Here is a 7135-nt window from a genome sequence, read left to right as displayed (position 1 = left end):
CTACATGTCCTGGTTCCTTTTTTGCTCTGCTTTGAAAACTCTACTGATCAATGTGGATATTCCATGATCTGATTCCCGGGCGGCTGCACCGTGCTTCATTGCATCAGGCTCTTATGGTAGTTGTGTATCTTACACAACTTAAAGGGGTACTCCGCCCCTAGACATCTTATCCCCTATCTAAAGGATAGGGGATAAGATGTCAGATCGCCGGCGTCCCGCTGCTGGGGACCCTGGGGATCGCTGCTGCAGCACCCCACTATCATTACTGCGCAGAGCGAGATCGCTCTGCACGTAATGGCGGGCAATACAGGGGCCGGAGCATCGTTACGTCGCGGCCCGCCCCCGTCAATACAAGTCTATGGGAGGGGGCGTGGCGGTCGTCACGCCCCCTGCCATAGACTTGCATTAAGGGGACGGGCCATGATGTCATGGGGCGGAGCCATGATGTCACGCTGCTCCGGCCCCTGTATCGCCAGTCATTACGCACAGAGCGAATCTCTCTGTGCAGTAATGATAGCGGGGTGCCGCAGCCGCGATCCCCGGGGTCCCCAGCAGCGGGACCACGGCAATCTAACATCTTATCCCCTATCCTTTGGATAGGGGATAAGATGCCAGGGGCGGAGTACCCCTTTAAGGTTAGTATACACTCACCCCGTGCACCCCTGTCTTCAGTGTATTGCTATACAAATGTACTGTTCCATGGGAAACTCTGCTTTTTTTTTTTTTTTTTTCCTAACCAGATATTAACTTTTTGTGCTAAAGTGATTTTGACTAAAATGACATAGGTACATACCATTTTTACTTTGCAGTAGTAAAATTGATCACATAGCCCTCAATTACACCAAAAACATATACCAGACTTGGCTTTCAAAACTGGCTGTAGACACCATTTAAAAAATAAACATTGCAAGGGTGGAAAAACTCCTATAAAAGTCGCAGAGAAGTAATCATACAAAGTGGTGTTCTGAAGTAAAACTTCACAAAAATGTGTACTAGCATATTTATCACATGCCCTGTGCCATTTCATAAATGTGTGCAATTACACCGCCTAAACCTGTGTATAAGATCAGTGGACCTACACTGACAAATGTCCACCATTGTGTTTATTTTAATTTTTTATTAAGGCAGTCTTTAATCCTTATGTTACAATATCATTAAGAATAGAAAGAATGCTCAAAAATAACATCTTGCTCTGGCTTATGTTGCTGACAATTATGTACTGGTATACGGCTTATTTAACATGTATGACAAATAAGAGTCAGGGCCATATCCAGTGTTTCCATGGTTTTAATGGAAAAAAATAATAATAATAATTCCTGTCAAATCAGACAGCTTGCAATAGATACTGATAGGCGGCCCATATGCAGATTTGGGCACAGCATTAAGGTGCCTGTACATCTAAGATTCTAGTCAGTCACCCCTACTGCTTTCAGTGGGGTTGGCTAACTGTCGAAGGCCGCCTCGAGACTCTCTGCTGGCAGATGTCTATGGATAGAAGGGTTTGGAGTGTTAGATTTTCATTACCCCACCCTATTGTTCTGGGGGTGGGATAAGCTAGCGCCAAAGTTGTATGGCTGCAGCTTACTCCTCCCCATAGAAGGAACTTAAATGTTTAAATGGGCACTGGCATTAAACATGATTTTTATGCCAAATAACTTTTGTAATTGCCTTCCATTTAAAAAAAATGATTCGTTTTTTGGCTGTATACTTCTGGCCACCAGGGGTCTCCCTTCTTAGCCAGAACCCATTCCGTCTGGTCATAATCTCAGATTTTGGTCTCCTGCTTGTAATGGCAGAAAAACAAATTCGGGAAATATTTCTCTGCATTGAGCTTGATTGACAGCTGCACAGACTAAGGCTAGGTTCACACTGCGGAATCTCCGGGCAGAAAATCAAAAGCCTGAATCAGTCAGCACTAGGATCGCGCGGACACTGCAGTCTCCAATAGACTGCAATGTGTTCCGCGAGTATTTCTGCCTGAAGCATGAGCAACGCCATTCACAAATTCCGCTTCAGAAATTACGAAGTGTAAATTTGTGAACGGAATCCCATTCACTATACTATACACTTTTTAGTAAGCGGAATTTTTGCCTGCAATTTCAAAGCAGAATTTCCGTAGTGTGAACCTAGCCTAAAAGCTGAACATATCCTCACTGAAAGAAGCACAGACTCAAAGCTGCTGCACAGAACTTGAGGTCTTCTATTCATCACAGCACTGCAATGATGTGAGGGCGGAAGTGGTCCCCCAGCAGGATACAGTGATGTCATGCCTGCTGGGAAACACTCACTTTCTGCTGCTGGAAGATTTCACCACGTGAGCAAGAATTAAAAAGGTATGGAACAGAGCTTAGCTTAGAAAAGTTTAGTGACAGGTACTTTTTAACCATGGCAACATTTATATGTATGGAGAGGTCAGAAGAGAACTTTTAGCTGACCCTTACTAAAAGTGTATGGCCAGATTCAGACAACTGAAATATGAAAGGCCTTAATGCAATAGAAAAGCGAAATCATATTCACAGAGGGGGACATTTATCATTGCTTTAGAGCTTTTTTTTTTTTTTTTTGCTTACTCCAGGCGTAAACAATGTCACATGGGTGCCTTTTTTGCAACTTGAAACTCACTTTCCAAAGACAATGATAAAGGTCCCCCAGACAATCCCAATTTTGGCAGAACCACGCAGTGAACCAGACTGCAAAAGGGGGCAAAGTTTATGCAAACTCAAACGTGGGAGTATTTTGAGCATTAATAGGCTGTTTAGGGGGCAAGTCTTGAATTCTGCCAATGTAAAATGTAGACAGTATGGCAAAAGCCTAGAAAAACTGGGCAGTGACTGCAAACTTGTAACCTCTATTAGTGGATAAAAAAAAACAACTATTAAACTTATTTCACAATTAAAACACATCTGTTTAGAATGTGACATTTGTATCTTTAGTTAATATTTTAGAACCATTTAAATACTTTCAAGAAACATAATCCAATAGGTTAAAAAAAATGGTCCCTGATCACTTGTAAACCCCTATGAAGTATATACAGTGACGGTAAATACACATTGCAGGTCTCCGCTCCATGTGGTAGCCAATCAGCTGGGGTTTCCCACATACACTACTTGGAGATTTTTATTCTCTGGGTACCCCATTGTTTGGACCCCCACTGATCATGACAACAGTTGTCTCTCATTTGTATGAGGTAGTGATCAGACATGTTCTATGGCAAAATGTCAGAAACTGTCTTCCAAGGGCACTGCAGCCCCCAGGGCTGATCCTGTGAGGGTGCATGACACTCCAGGTGAGGTAAGGAGGCGCTTATCTGCAAATTAACAACGCTCATTTGCACCCTTTACAAGTGTGGTATCTGTTTGTGCCAGAAGCTCAGAGAGGAATGGCGCTTAGGGTTGCCCAAAAATCAAAGCAGAGGACCTGAGCAGCAGGAGAGACCGGTTAACCCCTTCATGACCCAGCCCATTTTCACCTTCAGGACCTGGGCATTTTTTGCACATCTGACCACTGTCACTTTAAGCATTAATAACTCTGGAATGCTTTTAGTTATCATTCTGATTCCGACATTGTTTTTTCGTGACATATTCTACTTTAGGTTATTGGTTAAATTTCACTGATATTTGCATCCTTTCTTGGTAAAAAAAAAATCTAAAAATGTCATGAAAATTTTGCATTTTTCTAACTTTGAAAGTCTCTGCTTGAAAGGAAAATGGATATTCCAAATAAATTACATATTGATTCACATATACAATATGTCTACTTTATGTTTGCATCAAAAAAGTTTTTACTTTTGGAAGACACCAGAGGGCTTCAAAGTTCCGCAGCAATTGTTCAATTTTTCTCAAGATTTTCAAAATCGTACTTTTTCAGGGCCCAGTTCAGGTTGGAAGTGGATTTTAAGGGTCTTCATATTAGAAATACCCCATAAATGACCCCATTATAAAAACTGCACCCCCCCCCCCCCCAAAGTATTTAAAATGACATTCAGTAAGTGTTTTAACCCTTTAGGTGTTTCACAGGAATAGCAGCAAAGTGAAGGAGAAAATTCTAAATCTTCATTTTTCACACTCGCATGTTCTTGTAGATCCAATTTTTGAATTTTTACAAGGGGTAAAAGGAGAGAAATCACCCTAAAATTTGTAACCCAATTTCTCTCGAGTAAGGACATACCTCATATGTGTATGTCAAGTGTTCGGCGGGCGCAGTAGAGGGCTCAGAAGGGAAGGAGCGACAATGGGATTTTGGAGAGTGAGTTTTTCTGAAAGGGATTTTGGGGGGCATGTCACATTCAGGAAGCCCCTTTGGAAACTACACCCCTCACGGATATTTGAAACCGTGGACTGTGCAAATGAAAAATTTTATTTTTCATTTTCACAGACCACTGTTCCAAAAATCTGTCATACGCCAGTGGGGTGTAAATGCTCACTGCACCCCTTATTACATTCCGTGAGGGGTGTAGTTTCCAAAATGGGGTCACATATGGATATTTATTGTTTTGCGTTTGTCAGAACTGCTGTAATAATCAGCCACCCCTGTGCAAATCACCTCAAATGTACATGGTGCACTCTCCCTTCTGAGCCTTGTTGTGCGCCCCCAGAGCACTTTGCACCCACATATGGGGTATCTCCGTACTCGGGAGAAATTGCATTACAAATTTAGAGGGTCTTTTTTCCCTTTTACCTCTTGTGAAAATGAAAAGTATAGGGCAACACCAGCATGTCAGTGTAAAAAATTTATTTTTTTTTTTTTACACTAACATGCTGGTGTAGACCCCAACTTCACCTTTTCATAAGGGGTTAAAGAAGAAAAAGCCCCCCAAAATTTGTAAGGCAATTTCTCCCGAGTACGGCGATACCCCATATGTGTCCCAAAACTGTTGCCCTGAAATACGACAGGGCTCCAAAGTGAGAGAGCGCCATGCGCATTTGAGGCCTAAATTAGGGATTTGCATAGGGGTGGACATAGGGGTATTCTATGCCAATGATTCCCATAAAGGGTGCCTCCAGCTGTTGCAAAACTCCCAGCATGCCTGGACAGTCAATGGCTGTCCGGCAATACTGGGAGTTGTTATTTTGAAACAGCTGGAGGCTCCGTTTTGGAAACAGTAGCGTACCAGACGTTTTTCATTTTTTGGGGGGAGGGGGGCTGTGTAGGGGTATGTGTATATGTAGTGTTTTTTACTTTTTATTTTAGGTTAGTGTCAGTGTAGTGTAGTGTTTTTAGGGTACAGTCACATGGGCAGAGGTTCACAGCAAGTTTGCCGCTGGAAGTTTGAGCTGCAGCGCAAAATTTGCGCCATCTCAAACTTGCAGCACTCACTGTAAACCTCCGCCCATGTGAGTGTACCCTGTACATTCACATTGGGGGGAGGGGGCAAACATCCAGCTGTTGCTAACTCCGAGCATGCCCTTTGGCTGTCCGTGCATGCTGGGAGTTGTAGTTTTGCAACAGCTGGAGGCACACTGGTTTGGAAACACTAAGTTAAGTAATAAACTTTCAAGTGTTTTGCAACCAAACTTAGTGTTTCCAAACCAGTGTGCCTCCAGCTGTTGCAAAACTACAACTCCCAGCATGCATGGTCTGTCAGTGCATGCTGGGAGTTATAGTTTTGCAACAATTGCAACAGCTGGAGGTAGGAAACGGACAATGTTTCCCAACTAGTGTGCCTCCAGTTGTTGCAAAACTACAACTCCCAGCATGCCCAGACTGCCCAGGCATGCTGGAAGTTGTAGTTCGGCAATATCTGAAGGATCAGATGTTGCCGAACTACAACTTCCAGCATGCTTGGGCAGTCTGGGCATGCTGGGAGTTGTAGTTTTGCAACATCTGGAGGTCCACAGTTTGGAGACCACTGTATAATGGTCTCCAATCTGTGCTCTTCCAGATGTTAGAGAACTACAACTCCCAGCATGCCTGGACAGACTGAGCATGCTGAGATTTGTAGTTTTGCAACATCTGAAAGAGCACAGATTGGAGACCATTATACAGTGGTCTCCAAACTGTGGACCTCCAGATGTTGCAAAACTACAACTCCCAGCATGCCCAGAAAGCCAAAGGCTGTCTGGGCATGCTGGAAGTTGCAGTTTTGAAACTCCCAGAGGCAGCAGTGAGATCGCTTTACGGCGATCTCACTGCTGCCAATGAAGATGCCGCCCTGCTGCCAGAAACTCACTGCCGGGACGCAGCGCCGCCGGGACCGCACGGGACACCGCATGGCCGGGTCAGGGACACTTAGCAGAGCGGTGTGTGTCCCGATCCCCGTGATCAGGACTCACACACCTCGCTGCTATCAGCTAGTCAGATTTGACCAGCTGATAGCAGCGATCGCTGGGGGGGCTGATAGCCACCATCTTACCGGGCGCTGCGGGATGCCGCGAGTAGCGGCAAAAACGTTCATCACGTACCTGTATGTCATGGGTCGGGAACACCTTGCCACCCATGACGTACAGGTATGTCATAGGTCGGGAAGGGGTTGAAGGGAGCTCTATCAGCCAGTTCGTTAGATGGGATGGTAGTTGGGTAGGGGAAATTAAAAAAAATTGGGCATGTTTTATTTTATTTTTTTCTCCGCTCAACTCTTGTAAAAATATCAGACACCTAACAGACCCCAGTGAAGTCAATAGGATCTGTTAAGATCAGGTGTTCAGGGTCCATTTGGCGCAAAAAAAAAGAAAAAGCTGAATGGGTCACAACAGCAGTGTGAACCTAGCGTTGTATGAATCAGAAAAAGAGGGTTTCATTTATTTTGTTGACTTAAACTTACCAAATATTTAATTGTACCTCCAATTTTTTTTTTTATCTCCCCCTCAATCTGTTCTTTTATTGGATTTAAAAGAAGAAAAAAAAAAACAATTGGAAAAGATGAGGAAATAATCGATAAACATTTGAGGTGGTAGAGCCACTTTAACCAGCCTAATTGTGCGCTGCAACTACAGTGATCCATCAACTTACAATGGCCTCAACATACAATAGTTTCAACATACAATGTTTTTTTCTGGACCATCGTAACTTGAATCCAGACTCAACATACAATATACAAACAGTCCAGATCTGTGAAACATGTCAATGGCTGGAAAATATGACCAATCAGAATGGGCATTTTACTGGTAAATCACCTCTATTACTGAAGTGCAAACAC

This window comes from Hyla sarda, chromosome 3, assembly GCF_029499605.1.
Source record: "Hyla sarda isolate aHylSar1 chromosome 3, aHylSar1.hap1, whole genome shotgun sequence".
NCBI lineage: Eukaryota > Metazoa > Chordata > Amphibia > Anura > Hylidae > Hyla > Hyla sarda.
Note: the sequence above shows the minus strand (reverse complement) of the source record.